Consider the following 21,690-nt stretch of genomic DNA (forward strand, 5'->3'; position numbering starts at 1 on the left):
ATACAATTTTTCTAACAAACTGCTGCACCACGTTGTTTTCAGCAAATTATAAATCTTAATAATTGAATAATTCATACTGTGGTATATATTGTGCAACTTTAGGGTTCTTTTAAAGTTTTTAAAAGTCTTTTTAAAAAAATGCATTAAATTTCTATGCCTTTTTTTCAGCTTTTTGGTGTAGTAAAATATGAAATGCAAAAGTTCAAATCATTGTGTGAAAGGAAGTGGATACACAATCATTAAACAACAGAAGCACATCGGCTGGGTGTGCAGTACTGGAGTTTTTTTTAATGTGGTGGTGGGAACACAAAGGGTCTTGTGCAGGGCTAGTTGTTTCATCAGGGCCCCCCTTCATCAGGGCCCCCCCCCCCCCCCCGATGTGGGGAAATTTCCCCCGTCCTCCCGCCCTCTCGGTGGGCCTCATTGAGGCCATGTGATGTACCGCACAGGAAGTGATTAGATACCAGGAAGAAACGTTTTCTTTTATTATTATTATTATTATTATTATTATTATTATTATTATTATTATTATCTACAGCAGTTTACTTATACCTCTATACACCAAACTAAATTTTACCAGGAAAAAAAATAATTAAAAAAATCTTCAAAACAATAAAATAGGAAAGTCCAGTTACATTATGCTAAAAAGCACTCCTTTAACCTGCACCACCTGTTTCATTACTTTTTTTTATTCCCCTCCTCTACTATGCTAATCCTTAGAAACATCATGTTCACCATGAGCATGGTTATTCTCTGGATAGTTTGCAATGTAGCCAGTACTGCAAACCTGACCATGTGCTCCAAAGATGTCTATATTAAAAAAAGAGCCAGACTATTACAATTGACATGCTTAATACATTTTTCCTGTTACAAATTTTTAAAGTGTTTTGCACATGAGCTAAACAATTACTTGTCTGCAATGGAACTATGTCCCAAGTATAAAAGGACAGAGTTCACCATAACCTTTGCATATGGAATTGATATTGGATATTGCTAAAACAAACCATCAAGGTCTAGACAATACATTATTGTAACAATTTATAGCAATGTCAGTACCTTGGCAAAGAAATGCAATACTTTTATATTCCAACATTGGTATCCATATTTTTTCAACAGTGCCAAATTAATTTAAAATATTCAGTTAAAAGACAAAATGTTACTGTACATAAACAATGTGTCAATAACTTTGGGTTACACTATAACAGAAGCCAGCAGTTCAACATGCTTTTCTTAAGGAGTGGTCTGATTAGGTACCATGAATACTGCTTAGAAGAGTTAGGGGGGTGCCTCCCATAATGTTAACATCTACCTGGATAGAGTTGTTTGGCTGTGCAAGCGCCCATATTCAGGAACTAGTTCTGCCCTGCCCTGAAAAAAAAAGTCATTTGGAGGTTTGCATCAGCTCGTGATTAGTCAAATCTGGAAGGGGCCACTGCTGATTTGAACTCCTACGTTTTGGTTTTCCTATGAATGAGAGCAAGAAGGAACATGAATGGAGTTGGGCTGTGAAGAAGTGCAGCATGTGGGTAGTCCTTAAGGAAAATGTAAGAAGATTATTGCTCTAGGGTTTATGTTTTAGCCACAGCCAATAATGAAAGTGCCCCGTAATCAAGACTTCTATCTCAAGATGACACGCACTTACACTGATGGCTTCAATTATTAAATGATAGACAATGACACTTCTCATTTAGCATTTGACTGATTTCAAGAGCAAGTAGTTTCAAATTTCTTTTCCCTTTCCCTTGCCTTTTTTTATGCTGTTTACAATTGATGGGTTATTTTGCTTCAATTTTATTTTATTTTTTAATAATATCTCTCTATATCTGTCTTTACCCATCTGTGAGCTTGTCAAAGCAATCCTATAAAGTCCTCCTAAGTATGGTCATGTGACAGGGCAGAGGTCCTGCACAGTTAAAATATTTTTAAGCGGTGTTTGTGGCTGGCAGCCATCTTGGTTCAAGAGTGGGCAAACAGCCTAAAGCCAAGATGGACATCTTTGCACAGCAACGTGTTAATTAAGTTGGCAATTAAGTTAAACTAGAAAAATGTGTAATGTGGCCAGGTGGTAATTTATTTATTGATGGTCAATTAACCCCTGGCCACATGCTATAAAAGAAGAAAATTAATTTGTTTGGGCAGCAGCAGCAGGGAAGAGGTAGTTCGGTGAAGGCATTGCCAAGCCTGAACAAGTATTGTGAGAGGCGTTAGTTTATGAGCTGGGATAGCTGTGCTGTGTTTCTTGTTCCTTTGTTTAAACGTGTTGTTTGTTGAAGAAATAAAAGTGTGCGAAAGTGCTGAATTCCAGTTTTCCGGGTCTCTGTTTGCTACAGTATCTCTGCGCTGGCCAGCCTTGACCGCGACGCCACTCTACCACAGGCCACTTATAGCATTAACATTTTTTTGGGTGGAACACAGTGAAATGTTAACCTTGGAAAATGGAATAAGATAAAACAAACCCACTTGGCTTCTTATTTATCTAAGCAGTTTACTTTTAGTAAGTCATAAAATGAAACCCAATTCCAGTTGTCCTGCTGGTTTTCATAATTTAGATTTTGTTACTTAGAATTTGTCCTTTAAAAATACAGAGCCCAGTATTAAATCACATATTCAGAATTGTATAGGACGCCGGGTGACTGTGTATGGGTTATTGTCAGGATGTGAGTGGAGCAGTAATGATAGAATGTCCACACAGAGGGTGTTTTATTAAATAACTATTCTCTCTACCAGCAATGGTATCGGGGATCAAAGGGTGGGCTTGCAGTCACAAACAGAAAGGTTCCCCGAAACAAAACAACAATCACATTCCAAGGTGCACGCACAGGTTGAGTGGGTGTACAAGTGTAGGTGCTCCGAGTGCTGGAACGGGTTGAGGTGGTGTGGCAGTGCAGATGCTCCAGGTGGTCGTGCTGGGTACGTGGCTTCAGCTCCCAAATCAGTATCTGTCTGGCAACACAAAAACAATAACAAGCAGCAGCACTCCGGCTTGTCAGCGTGTCAGTGTAAGGGCCTGTACTCCAGTAGCTGCATCCCCTTTGTACTGCTAAACTCCTACCTGTGATCAGTACGGTGCCACGCTCTATCCAATTGCTGTGCGCAACACAGCTGATCACAATAGAGCTGTTCAGCAGTCTTACAGCTACGCCCTTTCACCAAGATGGCTGACTTCTGGTTCCGTCCTACCATCGAGTCAACCCATCCCTGTGAAGGCTTCCCCACTAAACTTACTTAGCACCCTTCCAGGTCGGGAGGTAGATTTACGGTTCAGATTCATTCTCTCCCATTCACAGTTATATAATTACATTCACAGAGATCTCAAGTTCTGAAGACTGATGCATGAGATTATCTGAATACTAAATAAGTGATGTCACAGTTAATATATAACCGTCCACGCCCTAGTAACTTAATTAAACATACAAAACAATGACCGCTAACAAACTAAGCCTAACGATTGTCAGTAACCTACACAATAAATGAATAAATAAATAAATAAAATACATACAACATAAACTGGAAAATGTCAGCAAGAACAAGGTAAGTATTCAAGATTTTAAACAAGCTAAGGTATCAACATTATGGAATACACAACTGACCACACTTTTCATCCTCTTAACGCCTTCCTATGATTCATTTCCCAAACCATAGAAGCAACAATGTAACATATTTAGAAAAAAAGCATGTCTGTATCTCCTGCACTAGTAAACTTGACTGACACATTTTTGTGTCGCTTTATATCAGTTACTAGATTAATTTTCTTGAGACCAGAGTCATTGCTTCCAACCATGCCGATTGAAAACGGATTTCATTGACTCTACTGTAGTTGAAAGGAAGTGTGGGGCATGTTTTTATCGCAGCTGAAGTATAGGCTTTGGCAATTTCACAGTGGCAGTTGGCGGGTTGTGTTCAACAAGAAAATTAGAAAATAGCACCTCAACCTTGGACACCTTTTCTTGCAAAGGAGAACAAGTTTGTACAAAAAAACATTGCAAAGGTGCCATACCCACCAAACCTTTCTTCTTTTCCTTTCCTTTCTCCTCGCTGTTGATGTGTCATGTGTGGTGCAGAAGTTGGCCACTCGGGATTGAATTTTGTTCTATACTTGTGAGCACCTTCAACTTTCCGTTTGGCCACTTGCCTTTACACTACTTCTCTCTGTGTGATCAGTAGGTGGGCACTGCATGTCCTACAATGCACTCTATTGGCTATTGCTATGTAACACATTACTTATCTTAACCAACAGGATTTCCCTCCCATCCAAACTAGTATAATAAACATATGTAGCAAATACAATTTCCATATCACAGTGATTGACACCTCCGGGGCGTGGCAGTTCATACATTTCCAGAATTTCTCAGTGTATGGAAACTAGATGAGTCCTGTCCATGAGATTTTATGAATTGAGTGTGTGTGTGCGAGACAATATCCAAATGCGTGTGTCTACGAGTCAAGCGTGAGACCTGAGGTGTATGCATTCACTGTTACTAGTGCTGATATTCCCGTATACAAAGACATTTGCCATCCTATAACCTTGTGGTATTTTGCAGGGGGTCAGGTAAACGGTTGCACTACATGAACTCAGTGCCAGTTGTATGGTGGCATTCTTGTTGGGCTGGCTACTTCTGCACAGGTGGGTATCTGGGTCCAGGGGACCAGTGGATAGTGACATTTCTTCATCAACGATGCAATTTTGATTTAATAATTTTTAGAGCTACTAGGAGGTAGTTCTAAAGTCATATACTTAATATCAGGTTTAGACTCCTACAGAAAATAGTGAGTGGACCCCTACGCGCAAGGGGTTTTGGGACCCATCAAGCCCCCAGTGGGGTCCAGGGGCAAAGCCACTGGGGTATTTCATTTTACAGTACCAGTGCACTCAATTTTACAAATAAAAAGATTAAGAAATTGATCTATAGATATTATTTGGGGAGCCTCGGTCCATGAAAAATCATACTGTTAGTTGGACGAGAAAATGTTTATTTGCATGTAAATCATTATATTATGTGAAGATTGGTATGATGTTTTAGGTTACTAATAATCAGTATCATTAGAACTAACAGTAGAACATGCTGAACATCTCAGCTGCCGGCCATGAAAAAGGGGGGGGAGGTCAGAAGACCAGCTCCCCCAGCTGCACTTTCGCGGCATGAAATACTGTGGCTGGAGCCCCAGGCAGCTGCCGGCCATGAAGAAGGGGGGGCAGGTCTGGAGACCACCCCCAAAATTTCCTTGGCCGGAGGAGCCGGCCTGTGCGTGGTCCACTGGGATGCTACAGTTGTTGGGGTGGGAGGAGGACATCCCGCCGTGGCCACCCCCGGAGACACCTTGCTTCCCCTGTTCCTGAGCCAGGACTTTAGGGACTAAGGGGGAAGGTGGCCAAAAAGGCCATGTGTGCTGCGCACAAGGGGGGGCATGTGTGGCGGAGTGTCCCGCCCCTATATATTTATTTATTATAATTTGTATTTTTGTTTGCGGCACAGTTAAAAGCGCTGCGTATTTATTATTGTTTTTATAATTTAAAACCCTGTGAGGATGCATGGCTGATCAGCTACTGATTATTTAACTAGCTGACAGTCACGCATCCTTACTAAACTCATGCAGACTGTGGCCGAGGGGTAATAAGATAATTAACAGCTATTTAACCCCTCGGCCAGAGTATAAGAACCTGCAGCTGTCCGTGCTGCTGGGTTGAGTGTACAGTGGAGAGTACGGGGAGCGGAGAGAGCGAGGCGAATAAGAGAAACAACTGCTAAGTATCTGCTTATTTGTTTATTTCTATTTGTTTGGCCAACATGCCCTTTTGTTTTGTTGTGTTTTGTTTGTTTAAATATTTTGGTTTATTTAGTTAATAAAACGCTGAGCGCTGTTGTGTTCAGCTTCACCCACCCATCCACTGTTTTGTTTCTGTTACTTCCTGGTCCGTGACGTCACCACACCTCACCACTGCAAGCCATCCTGCCACACCCACCTGTATAGATAGTCCTTGTTGTAGAATGTGCTCCAATGTTCAAGAAAGATGAAGCCTTCCTGTGTGCACCTATATAGATAGTCCTTGTTGTAGAATGTGCTCCAATGTTCAAGAAAGATGAAGCCTTCCAAGGTGCCGACAGTATCCCAGAAAATACCACAGTTTTGGTATTGTCTTTTAATTTCCTTCCTAGTTCTCTGAATTTGTTTTGCAGGGATCTTGGCCTGTCTCTTCCAATGTTGTTTGTACCGATGTGGACGACTACTACCGTGTTGTCTCCTGTTCGTTCTAGGAGCCTGTCCACATTCTCAGTGATGTGCTTGACAGAGGCTCCTGGAAGGCAGCACACTGTTGTAGTGAGAGGGTCCAAACTGCGAACTGAACTTGCTGTGTTTCTCAATATGGATTCCCCAACAATCATGACCTCCCTTCTTTTTGCTGCCTGGCCAGCACTGTTTATAGGGTCCTGGATGTTGTTCCTTTCGTTCTCTTGATGTTGGTTTTGGTCATCTAAATTTTGAAGTGGCTCAAATTTGTTGGATGTTTGGATTTCTGGTGGTTGTGTTTGACAAAGTTTCTTTTTTTCCCTGCTTCTGCCTATCTGAACCCAGCTGGTTCGACCCTCTTCCATCTCCCTGGTGGCTTTCAGTCTGCTAGGGGTGCAGACTTCCATGAATTGTGGGTGTGCCAGCTCCTCAAGCTTCTGTTGCTGTCTCATTTCCTTCAGCTCCATTTCTAGCACACTTACTAGTTTAAGCATGTCCTGGATTTTGCAGCACTTTACACACACTTAGTTGAGCTCTGCTGGGTTTTCTCAGATTTCCCACATCATGCAGTTGTGGAAGTTTAGTTTAGCTTCTGCAGCTGTCAACCTGCTTTCAAACTGCTTCTAACTGTGCTGTACTTCTTGTCCACTTGTACTTCTCCCACGCTGTCGCTTCACACGCTGTCGCAGTGAACACTGGCTGCCTTTTGTTTGTTTTCTGTGCTGCGGGCTCCGCCCCTCCCCTGTTTCTCAGAACGGCGGCGAATTTGAATCAGCTGCTCTGAGTTTTAGCTCATCAGAAAAAGACACGCAGCTGTTCGGCTTTAAGCTGCAGTGTTTTCTGATTAAATCAATTCAAGATGAAATTTAAAGGTAATTTCTCCTTACTGCTTCTAACTGCTCTGTACTTGTCCACTTGTACTTCTCCCACGCTGTCGCTTCACACAGCATTTTTTAAATGAATGAAATTAAATGATTGCAATTAGTATTTGTTTCCTTGTGTCCTTTCCCACTCTATCTCTCTATTTTCCTACACACACACTCAGACCCCCGCCCCATGTCCTTCGCGCCAAACCTGCACCCCAATTCCCCTACACACACAGCATATAACCCCTGCACGCATACACACACACAACATGCAACCCCTGCACGCATACACCACCATGCAAACATTTGCACGCACACACCACCATGCAACCCCTTGTACGCACACACACACCCTCTACACTATCCTGATTCTTTCCCCTCCACCCCAGGATCGCTACAATATCATGTTTTTCTATATTTGGTGATTTTTATTTAGTGTAGGCTTCTGGGGTTTTATAGTTTTGCTTATCTATCTGTGCCAACAAGCACTTTTTTCATTGAATTCAAAAGGGTTATTTAACAAAATATGTTAGGTGTATCATTATTCATTCTATAGCCGTTTTCACACTACACCATCCAACCCTGGGTCCAATCGCCACAGGGCAGCCCCTGTTCAGCACTGTCTGCATTCACATTTGCCTTGCTGTACAATCTACGGGGTGAGATTCGTCCCGGGTTTGGACACAATCGTTTCACACTACATATTTTCATCCCAGGGCGCTCTGATGCGTGACTCTTGCCCCTCAACGTTTGTTTTGTGGCTACTGCCATGAGCGTTTTCAACCTGAGGCGAGTGTAACCTTGTTGCATTCACATTTAATTTTTCAACCCGAGGCGAACGTTTTGCCCTGAGTTGAAAATTCTCAACCCTAGTCTCTGTCAGGGGTGAGTTTGCCCCAGGTTGACAGTTTCGCCCTGGGTTGAAACTGGCAATGTGAATGCGTTTGTCTGTTTGCCCCAGGGTCGCCCTGGGGCGAACAGGCAAATGTGAAAAGCCCATATATATCTACTGCTGTTTAGTGCTTCATTTAGCTTGATATTTTGATATTTCGCTTGATGTTATAACCATGGTTGTTTGTGGCCACAAAGGGTTTCCATGTGAAATTAAATGTGCTATATCCTTATTATGAAACAAAATGCACCTGAAATATTGTATTCACAGCTGTTTATGTATATTATTTTAGGAAGCAACACTTGGTTTTTAAAAGGAAGGGAGGGAGGTTATGTTTCCATTAATAAGGTATAAGTTCTTACTTTTTTCTTTCAATTAATTGACATAGCTAGGGCAAAAAGAAAATTGATTAAGGATTCAATTTAAATACTGACCAGTCCTAACTTTGCTAAGCTCATGAGATCTAAAATGTAGTATAACATTTATTTTGTTACCACAGGACATCTTTTACTAAGAATTAAATAAAGTAATTAAAGACAATGTGGTAATACAGCATGCTGCCATGTATAACTTGTTCCTGGTTTGTTTAAAAGTACATTATTAAAATTGTTTGACACCTACAGGTCAATTTACTGCACTAAGTGGCTATATAAGCAGTTTTTATTCTAGCCTCATGAATGCTATACTTCCAAAAGGCCACACATGTCTTCTGTTAGTGGTAGAAAATGGAACAAGTGCATGGAATGGCACTTCGCAAACATTCCACATGCCAATTATTTTATAGCTGTCTGTTTTAATAACAGAAGGCTGTCATCAGATGTTTTTTAAATTTGTCAAAATACTAGATAAATATAAAAGCTAAATTGTGACTGGCCAGCCAAGAAAAATATAGCTAGCAAAGTTGTGAAGATGATTTTGCACGCAAGGGACGGTTTTCTCTGAAGAGTTACAGATATTCTTGGGGTTGCAGTTTGTATTACTACTCCACAGTTGTTACAGATGTCATATTTAATATGCTGCACTGTTTTAAAATAATTATTTAAAAAATGTGTATATTAATGTTATTAATAAAAACATGACCTGAGGAATACAAATATAGGATGTAACAAATATTAGCTAAAAGTATAGGTGACAGAAAAGGAATATATTTTTTTAACCACCAACATAATTTATGAACATATGATGTACAGATCACTGTTTTTTTTTTGTTTTGTTTTTTATAAATCAAGCCCTATTTTCATTCCCACTGAAATGTATTGCATTATTTGCTGGTTTTGCACTTTTAATATTTCTGTTGAATAGCTATTACATATTTGCTGATGCCAGCAGTTATGTGCAAGCCTCAAAGTCATTAATATATGACAATCAGTGCGTTTACATGAACATAAGAATTCTGATCTTTTTTGGAATATATATACTTTTCCAAAAAGTAATTCCGACCCTCACTGTAATATTGAAATGCCTGTTATTGTGTTATATTGTTATTGTTCTACTGGTGATAGGGCCACGATTTATTATGTATCATATATGCTGTTGAGCAAGTCTATTTGATATATGATGGTGTATTGCTATATTTAGATTAGGGCGCTTCCCTTAATTAAGTTGTCGTAGCTTGACATGTGGGACAAGTCTTTTGTTATAGCCATATGTTCTGTAGTCTTCAAAGGAAGGTGTAATGCTAATGTTTAGTTTTTACTGGTAATAGTTATGGACTGGATAATAATAATAATGACAATGATAATAACCAGTAAACAATAAAATAGTTAGATCCAGTTTGTAAACAAAGACGGTATTCATGCAGGCTAAACAAATATGTATAAATGAGAACATGTTTAACGTGAAATATATGAATGTTTTATTGTGAAAGTATGAATGTTAAATATTTTTGTATAAAATCATTCCAGGTGCAAATGTTTATTGAATAATTAATCCTGTTAGGAATTTGCGGGCCTGGGGATTATTTAATGACGTGTCTTTCCTTAGGAGGGGACATTAGTTGGTCAGTCGTGATCTTGTCTTTGTGAATGTCAGTCATTTTGTCTACAACCTGTTAGTCTGTGAGCATCAGTTGTCATACAGTATGTGTTAAGTATTCAGTGCCACAATAAACATTTATGCCTGTGAACACTAGCAAGTTGCTGTTTCCTGCATTCTAAAAACCTCAGTGTTTCTGAGAGGATGTGATTGAGGGTGAGGGTAAGTTCGGACCATCACCCCATTACAACTACCAAGAATATTCCAATAGTATTCTGAAAACTAACATAATTTATGTCATGTTGTGACAAAGAGAGAAAGAGTCTAAGCTGTAAATATCCTTCCTGACCAGAAAGAGCGCTGTGTAAGATGGACAGTATGCTTCCCCGTAGACTGGTCGACTCGACGGTGGGCAGAAACTGGAGGTCGTCCATCTTGGCAGAAGCGCGTAGCGGCACGTACACGATACAAATTCCTTGCGATCAGCTACGGGGCAGGCAGCGATTGGAGAAAGGCTGGCGTCGGGCTGATTGCAGGGAGGAGTTGGGCAGTACAAAGTGGATGCTGCTACGCGAGTACTGCCCCATACGCTGAATGATTATTACAAGGCCGGAATCTGCATTTGTTTTTGTTTTTGCTGTTGCAGAGGAGTAGGAGTAGAACGGAGCGGCAGCCATGGACCTGCACTAACCCTGACTTACCTCTTTCACTCACAGCACAGACGAGCACAGCAAAGCACCACCAGCACTCGAAAGGACTTGCACCAAGAGCACAGTTTCGTGCACGGAGGATTGTGCTTACCGGAGTATATTTGTGTGTTTTGTTTGGCACTGCAACCCGTCGTGTTGTGCTTCCCCTATACCATTGCTGGTATAGGGGCGACCTGCTTTTGTTTAAAGAACCTTTTTGTTTTGTTCAATTACATAAACACAGACATTTTTGGGAGTAAATATTGTTGTTACTGATGATTTCACCACACACCACTCACCATCCTGGTCACACTTTTCAGAAAACTTTGTCCATCTTTTCAGCCAGGATCTGGATTTCTTACCATAAAGGGGATTAGTTTCCTGTTGGGCTACTTTCATGATTTCCTCCATCTTGGAAAGTTACTAATATTCAAAAATATGGTCTGCACTTGTGTTTAAAAAACCCCCCACTACTACCACCATGTGTGAGAAAGCTCCCCCTTTTGGTAGTGTGGCTAGGCTGCTATCCTCACGCAGTCATGTAATTTCCAGGGTTTGTGGGTTGTAGGCAGACAACTGACACGTAATATGCAGTGAACAGGGTGACTGGACCTTTAAATGTAAAAAAAACAAAACAAAACAAAAAAAACACTGTGTGCAAAATTCAAATAAAAACCTAGCTCTCTCGAAGCTCTACCTTAACATGGGTGATTTCATCCGTTTAGTCCCTGACTATAAAAGGAGAGGGCTAATTTCTGCTCCACTCTTTCTTAAACCAAAGGGCTATTTTTAGTTTTACCTTTATATATCCAGTTTAACAGGAGTCCAATGGTTAAAGAAAAGGGCTTGTAACCAGGAGGTCCCCAGTTCAAATCCCACCTCAGCCACTGACTCATTGTGTGACCCTGAGCAAGTCACTTAACCTCCTTGTGCTCCGTCTTTCAGGTGAGACATAATTGTAAGTGACTCTGCAGCTGATGCATAGTTCACACAAGTCGCCTTGGATAAAGGCGTCTGCTAAAAAAACAAATAATAATAATAACTACCTTTATTCTATGCTTTCCTTCAGCACTGTCTGCAACCACACCCCATGTAAACACCAAACAACCAAGGACTATTTGAACTGGTCTTTTATACCAGCCTTTACTAGTTAATTGTAACCAGATGTACAATTAAGTAATTTGTTATACCCAATTGGCCTCATTACACCATTGACTTCTGGGTGATGTAGTTTTTTGTCCCTCTGAACTACTGAACTACATCTCTCTGTCTCCACTGCACCTGCAGTGGTACATGCGGTATACACTCCTAGTGATATGTGGGCCAATATATATATATATATTTTAACATATTCTCATTTTGTTGATCATTAATGAACATTTCTCTACTGTGGGTGTTGTCGAGTGATTGAAAACAAGACATTTTGTGTTTGCTCAGAATGCAAATAATCCATGTATTATACATATATATATATATATATATATATATATATAGAGAGAGAGAGAGAGAGAGAGAGAGAGAGAGAGAGAGAGAGAGAGAGAGAGAGAGAGAGAGAGAGAGAGAGAGAGAGAGAGAGAGAGAGAGAGAGAGAGAGATGTATAATGAAAAACAAAGGTAATTGATAAACTCACTATTTGAATATTTCAATAATTAGCCACAACATTGTGGCGTCCACCTTCTTTGGATATCATTGTCGAAATAGCTAGGCAGACTGATATTTTTGTTCTAAGACTTAATTTCCCCATGGACTGAGCCTGGAAGACAATGCATCATTTTAGGACTGGAACTCCACCTCAGAACTGTCCATGTCACAGTGTTCTTAGAACATTCATATGTAAGTCACTACGTAACTCTGAAACTTTCAACCTGATGGGTATTCTGTTTCTGTTTCTCTCTCTCTCTCTCTCTGTAAGTATATATATATATATATATATATATATATATATATATATATATATATATATATATATATATATATATATATACACATACATATATACACACACACACACATACACAGTGCTGTGAAAAAGTATTTGCCCCCCTGTCTGATTTTCTGCATTTTTGCATATTTTTGACACTGAATGTTATCAGATCTTCAACCAAAACCTAATATTAGATAAAAGGAACCCTGAGTGAACAAATAACACAAAAATGTGATACATCTTTCATTTATTTATTAAAGAAAGTTATGCAACACCCAGTACCCCCGTGTGAAAAAATAATCGCCCCCTTAGACTCAATAACTGGTTACACCACCTTTAGCAGCAATAACTGCAACCAAACGCTTCCTGTAGTTATTGATTAGTCTCCCACAGCGCTGTGGAGGAATTTTGGCCCACTCCTCCATGCAGAACTGCTTCAACTCAGTGACATTTGTGGGTTATAAATTATATATATATATATTTTAACATATTCTCATTTTGTTGATCATTAATGAACATTTCTCTACTGTGGGTGTTGTCGAGTGATTGAAAACAAGACATTTTGTGTTTGCATTGATAGTGGTCTTGAGGAGTCGAATGGGTCAAAGTTCAAGTATATTTTCCTCTAGAGGAATTATGACATTTTGACGTCACTACTGTGCTATTATGCCTTTTTTTAATGGCTCAGAATGCAAATAATCCATGTATTATACATATCTATATATATATAAGTCACCAAAAAGCTCCTACATTCACAGCATTTTATATGTATATACTATATATTGACAGTACCTTCATGGAGATTAATGGCAAAGATGTAGAAAGATGGGTCAGGCTTTTCAGTGACGGGCCAGCTGAGAGGATTTGAATACTTAAGCTTAAGATTTAAATCATTGTTTAGTTCCAACACATGCATTCCTACCTTAACATGGAAGCAATTTGTTTCAATTTTCAAGACTCGATATTGTTGAAAAAAATATATTTTTACAGGCCTCCATACATGGAAGAGGATGAAACTGGCAAAGTCATTTTTCCAGTCTCATTAATTTGGATGCTGTGGTGCAAAAAATCAGTAATTAACTGAAGGCGATCAACTGGAAACTTCATATGTGGTTAGAAAGCAATACTTAAACACGGGTACATCTTTTTCTTGGGTGTTGCTTTAAGATAAAAAGCAGTGGTGTGCTTTTGTTGTAAAGCATCCAGGTTCTCTGAGTACCAAAGACAAGGATCATTTAATACTGCAGAAAAAGTACAGCTTTGTGGTGTAATTTCTCTTAACTATAGCAACAGTTTCCAAAATACTCCACGTTCATGTAAACACTGAACTGTACTTTGTGCTCCTATTCAGTTTTTAATATTTATATATTTCTGCTAAAATAAACAAGCAAAGTTCTGTTTTGCTTTAAGAAACTGGTCTTTCAGCACTTAGATCACCTATGCCACATTCCCATCTGTCCCATTAAATCAGTTTCTGAAACTCATCTCATTCCAATACCAAATTTGGGCTACAGTCTTCAATCCAATCTGCAACTGACATATCCCATTTACAAATTACTTTGCCTTCCATTAATATTTCCTCTGGTCACATAATTAACTGATACAGTGGCTCTCAAAAGTATTCACCCCCCTTGGACTTTTCCACATTTTATTGTGTTACAACATGGAATCAGAATGGATTGAATTAGGAGTTTTTGCCACTGATCAACACAAAAAAGTCCATAATGTCAAAGTGAAAAATAAAATCTACAAATTGTTCTAAATTAATTACAAATATAAAACAGAAAATAATTGATTGCATAAGTATTCACCCCCTTTGCTATGACACACCTAAATAAGCTTTGGTGCAACCAATTGTCTTTAGAAGACACATAATTAGTTGAATGGAGTCCACCCGTGTGCAATTAAGGTGTTTCACATGATCTCAGGTTAAATACACCTGTCTGGGAGGTCCCACGGTTGGTTAGTACATTTCCTAACAAAAATGACATCATGAAGACGAAGGAACATTCAAAGCAAATCCGGAATAAGGTTCTTCAGAAGCACCAATCAGGGGTAGGAATATAAGAACATTTCCAAGGCATTGAATATCCTCCGGAGCACAGTAAAGTCCATTATTAAGAAATGGAGAGAATATGGCACAACTGTGAATCTGTCTAGAACAGGCGTTACAGTCTTCCACGGCTGAGCTGGGAGACACTGTGCATATGGCAACAATAGACTGGGTGCTTCACAAAACTGGCCTTTATGGGAGAGTGGCAAAAAGAAAGCCATTGTTGAAAAAAACTCACATCAAATCTCGGCTAGAGTTTGCCAGAAGGCATGTGGGAGACTTTGAGACCAAGTGGAAGAAGATTCTATGGTCTGATGAGACCAAAATAGAGCTTTTTGACCTCAACGCTAAGCGCTATGTTTGGTGCAAGCTTAACACCGCACATCACCCTGAGAACACCATCCCTACCATGAAGCATGGTGGTGGCAGCATCATGCTATGGGGATGCTTCTCTGCATCAGGGCCTGGAAAGCTTGTGAAGATAGAGGGCAAAATGGATGCAGCAAAGTACAGAGAAATCCTGGACGAAAACCTGCTGAAGTCTGCAAGAGACCTGGGACTTGGGAGAAGATTCATCTTCCAGCAGGACAATGACCCCAAACATACAGCCAAAGCCACACTGGAGTGGCTTAAAAACAAAAAGGTCAATGTCTTGGAGTGGCCCAGTCAAAGCCCGGACCTCAATCCAATTGAAAATATGTGGAAAGAGTTGAAAATTGCTGTTCACCAAAAGTCCCCATCCAACTTGACAGAGCTTGAGCAATTTTGCAAAGTAGAATGGGCAAAAATTGCAGTGTCCAGATGTGCAAAGCTGGTAGAGACTTATCCAAATAGACTCATGGCTGTAATTGCTGCCAAAAGTGCCTCTACCAAATATTTTCTGTTTTGTATTTGTAATTAATTTAGAACAATTTGTAGATTTTATTTTTCACTTTGACATTATGGACTTTTTTGTGTTGATCAGTGGCAAAAACTCCTAATTAAATTCATTTTGATTCCATGTTGTAACACAATAAAATGTAGAAAAGTCCAAGGGGGGTGAATACTTTTGAGAGCCACTGTAGCTATTCTGTTCTGTCATGAAAAAGAGAAATCAGTTTAGCTCCTTTTCACATTGGTTGCTCATTAGGTAACTTCCTCCATCCATAAGAATCAGTTGGAGAGACCATTTCTGCTAAACTGTAAACCTACCTGACTAATAAACAAGAGTCTCATTTCAAACTGTTTTGATCTGGCCTAGCTTGTGCAACAGTCCCCAAAAGCCAGAGACAAATGCTTTAAATCACAAACAAGAGATTATTTTCAAATTAATGAGGACATAAGTACGTCTTATTACTGATACCCAAACACCCGCTGAGCATTAAATCTGGGGCAATCTAGTTATCAGATATTTAATGATGTAATTGTATCTAAATTAAATTATCATAACTTTTCAATATCTATTTTTACCTGGCCCTGAGCTTGCTTTGAGCTTGTCTGGATATCCTAACTGCTTGCACTTAACAAACTTCAAGTAACGTAAAAGAGACCTTTGGTTGGTCCCACCTACACTACCTATATAGGCTGAGACCAGCAATGAAAATATTCCATTGCCATAAGTCTGTTCAGTGCCAGGCAGTTGGGATTATCTATGCTAGCTCAAGCAAGCTCAGAGACAGGTAAATACATATCTATAGAAAAAAGATAATAACCGCACAGGTAAAAATTTGACATGCCTATTATGGAGATTAGTTAAAGGGGCATTCAGAACAGAAAACAGGAGGCACTTTTTTACATAGAGAATTGTGAGGGTCTGGAACCAACTCCCCAGTAATGTTGTTGAAGCTGACACCCTGGGATTCTTCAAGAAGCTGCTTGATGAAATTCTGGGATCAATAAGCTCCTAACAACCAAACAAGCAAGATGGGCTGAATGGCCTCCTTTCGTTTGTAAACTTTCTTATGTTCTTATGTTCCTATTAGATGGATGGTTTGAGAAATGCACCCCACTTCCCTTTAAATCTCAAGATTTTGCAAACAGATGGTTTATTTCAATTCAGAGTGGCTTGTGATGTCCGCTCTATATAAATTTTCAATAATTTCAGCTACCTTTATTATGAAAAGGGGGCTTCGATACAAGTTAATCCTTCTCAAGCCATGCATTTCAACAGCACACAAAAAAAGAATTGTTATAACACAATTGTTATGACTACTCATAACAAATGGTTTGAGTAAAGTCTGTATGTGGATTTTCCTAAAATCTGATCCGATGAGATCATCCTTAAAAATGATTGGCTGGCTGAAATGGGAGAAACCAAAGCAATTTGGATACTAAATCTGAATTTCAAATATGAGAATGTTTGTCAATTTCGTTTTACTTGCGGTATTTTAACTATATATAGGCCTTCCAGTACTGGTTGCCAATGTCTACAGTTGTGTTTTCTTTTCTTTTTTTTATTTAATTAAATACAGATTTTTTTTATGCTTCATATATTTTTTGGAAGTGTGAAGCCACCTATTAAAGTGGAACATAAAATTCACTGAATAAAAATGTTTTAAAGCTTTTGGGGGGGGGGAATTATTAACATAATTGATTGCACCTGGCCTTGTACCTACTGTATAATACTTCATTGCATCCCACATATTTGGTTGTTATTTTAAATGCAGGGAACAATAGAGAGTGTAGCTCCAAAACCAGAACTGAATTAGGCTTTTACTAAATCCAACCCAGTGTAATGGCACACTGATCATGAGCTGGCTCTGTCACAATAGAAAACTAGAAATGGCTTGGGTGACATATGAGAGTTTATGACTCATTTGTACCTGTAGTCAGATGGGTGATCTCATGGTAACAAGAGCAAGACTGTTTTAGTTTAAAGAGAGCCAGTGCAGAGGTCAGTGTCGTGACGTTGTCAAGAAAACAAGGTCTAGTGGAACCTATTAGAAACGGACCATTTGGTAGCTGATGTTGGCTCTGTGATGCACAGTATGGTCAACACATGGGTGCCTGAATGTAGCAACAGCTGCTCAAATTCAAATATGGTCTATTGTCAACCTGACCAGCCAACAGCAAACAGCCTTAAACAAAGAAAAGTGTTCAAGATTCTGCATAATAAGGCATTAGTGGGTTTCATTTTACATAAATTAAGAAAAGTTTGAAAAAAGGTGGTTGATTTGAATGGATTACATTGCAGATTGTTTGTATCCCCTATGTGTATGTGTGGCGGAGTGTCCCGCCCCTATTTTATTATTATTTGTATTTTTGTTTGCGGCACAGTTAAAAGCGCCGCGTCTTTTATTATTTATATTTAAAAACCCCGTGAGGATGCATGACTGATCAGCTACTGATTATGTAACTAGCTGACAGTCATGCATCCTTACCAAACGCGTGCAGACTCTGGCCGAGGGGTAATAAGATAATCAACAACTAATTAACCCCTCGGCCAGAGTATAAGAACCTGCAGCTGTCCGTTCTGCGGGGGTTGATTGTAGAGAGGAGAGTACGGGAGAGCGGAGAGAGAGAGAGCGAGGAGAAGAATACAGAATTAACAATTGCTAAAATGTGCTGGATGAGCCAGCACAACACTTACTTGTTTGTCTGTTTATTCGTTTGGCCCTCGTGCCCTTTTGTTTTATGTTTTGTTGTTTTGTTAAAATCATTTGTTTTGTTTATTAATAAATCCACGCTGAGTGCAGTAGCATTCAGCTTCACCCGCCCATCCATTGTTTTGGTTTCAGTTACTTCCTGGTCTGTGACGTCACCACACCTCACCACTGCGAGCCAGCCTGCCACAGTATGCCATGATTATTCTTATGGCAGACTGTGGCAAAGCGCCCCGCCCCTGTGTGCATTTGTGTGTTATGTGTTGTATGTTGCGTGTGTTAATGTTGGTGTATAGTCATTGGTACACGGGATATAAACGGGTCTGTGTTTCACGTGTATTTAAAAAGTGTAGATTTGTATTTAGGCACGAGGAGGGCACAAATCACTTCACTTCACGTGCTGGTTAAATGTAATATGTGAGCACGGGGTTGCACGTAATGAATTCACGTGCTGGGATTCAAGTGAATAATTAATTAGTAATTGAATCCCAGCACAACAGTATATATAGAGACACGTAGCACTCAGTCGGGGGTTAGGTGTTCGGAAGAGGAGAACGGGAGAGAGAGAGAGGAGAGTTAAAATCATTAAAAGTAAAGATAAGTGTGTGTACTCACCGTGTTTGTTTGTCTCCGTGCACCGTTTGTGTTTAGTGCGTTTTGTTTGTCTTTTTACTTTGGCGTATAGTGCCGTGTCCTGTTTTGTGTACCGTTTAAAACCTTTTTATTTGTTAATAAACGCTGAGTGCCACCATTGCACTCGGCTCATCATCACCACCGTCTCTGTCTGTGTATTCCTTTCTGGTCTGACGCCACCCACTCTGGCCGTCTTTGTGACACAGACCTACTAGATAAATTATCTTTCTGAAAACTTTACCTGCAATGGCAACACAATGGATTTGGAACAAATACTTAACAGTGGTTCTGATACAGTAAAACACTGGCACTGATATAACTTAGCCTGTGCTGTTTTATCCTCAGGGCAAAAGGGGCAGTTGCCCAAGGCCCCTGGGTGACAGGGGCCCCTTCCAATCTAGGGTTGTGTTTGTGTAACATAATTTTGTGATAAAGCAGCTCATACACTCATTGACTTCCAATATATAAATATATATATATATACACACACACACACTGTATATATCGGCCAAATGCAGGACTATCCCTTTAAGGCACTGAGTTTATAGGGGTTGCATCAGAATGGATTCGGCAGAGCGCGAAAATCTCTGGATGGAGAGAGAGCTGTATGTCGGAGCACCTGTTGTGCAGACTGACTGGAATACTGAAATGCGAAATAGCATGTGTGTGTATACTTTCACGTAATAAAAGTATGATTTTGTTATTGTTGATTGAGTAAAATACTGTGTTTTGTGTTAAGTACAGAACATGTTAAATTGTACTGTTTTGCCAAGACATGATGTAGCACGTGGGGAGGCGGTACGGCCTGATGATAATGTGTGTCTGTTACTTACAGAGGCTGCCACCACGCCACCCTCTTGCTCTGAATAAGATTATTCAACCTTTCTTGCCTACTATATTTGTTGAATAAACCGAGGCCCTGAAAAGAACCCCAGACCCCTGTGTGAGTGGTGTTTAAATAAAATAAGACACGACAACCCTGCTAGGGGGCTTTTACATTTGTGTTACAGTGTCTGGCTGTGTTATGTAGGACTGAGAGAGACCTAAGCTGCTTTTCTATTTTGTTTACAGCCTGTGGCATAGTTAGTTGCACGCTCGCCTCTCTCCTCAAACTCCCCAGTGTTAAACAAATGAGTGAGAAAAAACAAATAAATCGCACCTCATCATCATGATGAAGCATTCTAGTGGAGCGGAGAAGCAGAAGAAGCAGCGGGAATTAGAGTGAAAAATTGCTAAACTACCCAAAATTAGTAGTTTTCTGGCACCTGTAAGTGTATTTTCTGCACAACGTGATACAGCTAGACCTGCTGATACACCTGGATCTGTCGATGGGCCTCCCCCTGAAGCTGCTGTTGTGCAAGGTGGACCAAATGGAGTGAACATCGAAGCGGAGCAGCCAGGTTTCATGTCTGATATTGGTATGTGGCCTAACGTACCTACTGTGAAGATGCGGGAGTATTGGGCCAAGAAAGGATGTGTAGCAGTTCACAAAACACTTAAAGAACTACGGAATGATGGATTTTTTACATCAGTGAAGGATGGCTGTGGCTGCACTGTGGACATGTTCATTCGTAAATGTGCCAGTGGTAAGACTGAGCGCAAGTGGTTGTGTTACTCAACAATCACTGGCTGGGTGCACTGCTTTGAATGCAAACAATTTGGTGCTGCCGGTAATGGCATTTGCGAATGCCGGCTTCAGTGACTGGAAGCATGCCAGTGAAAGAATTTCGGCACACAAGCAATCTCTAAGTCATATTCGTGCAGTGATAGTACGCCAAGTACGCAAAAATAGAAGGCCACATTGACCAGGCTATTCAGAATCAAATTGATGAGCTGACAAACTACTGGCAAAATGTAGTGAAGCGTTTGGTTAATGTGATAACATTTCTTGCAGAGCGAGGGCTGGCTTTCAGAGGTGATGATCAAACGATCAGGTCTGCACACAATGGTAACTACCTTGGTCTATTGTAATTGATCGTGGAATATGACGCATTCTTAGGACAGCACATTCAGACTAAAGCTAACAAAGGCAAGGGACATGCCAACTATTTGTCAGCAAGTGTGTGCGAGGAGCTGATTCAGATCATGGGCAAAAAAGTTTTAGATGTTCTGATTGATCGAGTTAAAATTGCAAAATACTATTCAATATCCGTGGATTCACGTGAAGACAACGCTCAAATTGATCGACTTACTGTTGTTTTGCGATACCTCGAAGGAAATCGGCCTGTGGAGTGCTTTGTAACTTTTCTTGAGTCAACAGGGCACAAGGGAGAAGAAATGACAAATGCATTTCTGACATTTCTTCAAGAAGTTGGGCTCAACATACAGGAATGCCATGGCCAAAGCTATGACAATGCGAGTAACATGTCTGGTCACTACAAGGGCATGCAGGCTAAAATAGGTAACCTGAAAGAACTTGCGAAGTATGTGCCTTGCTTTGGACATTCTTTGAATATTGTGGGCAAGGATGCTGCAAATTCATGCAATGAACTGAGTGACACACGTTGGTCATGTCCTGCAGATGCTTGTCAAGCACTAGTCAATGGCTATGAAAATATCATGGACATTTTGCTGGTGATGTCAACAGACCGTCTTGCGAAACCAGAATGTTGCAGTACTGCACGAGGACTATAAGATCAAATGAATAAACTTGAGACAGGAATTTTTGCAGAATTCTGGAATCTTATCTTGCAGCACTTCAACAACAGCAGCAAAACTTTGCAGGCAGTTAAACACAATTTAAATGCTGCAGTTGGTGTTTTGAAGTCACTCAAAGATTTTGTCCAGCAACAACGTGATAAATTTGATGAATTTGAAGAAGCTGGCAAGCGTCTTTCAGGAACAGAGGA

The sequence above is a fragment of the Acipenser ruthenus genome, chromosome 4, assembly GCF_902713425.1.
Source record: "Acipenser ruthenus chromosome 4, fAciRut3.2 maternal haplotype, whole genome shotgun sequence".
Taxonomy (NCBI): domain Eukaryota; kingdom Metazoa; phylum Chordata; class Actinopteri; order Acipenseriformes; family Acipenseridae; genus Acipenser; species Acipenser ruthenus.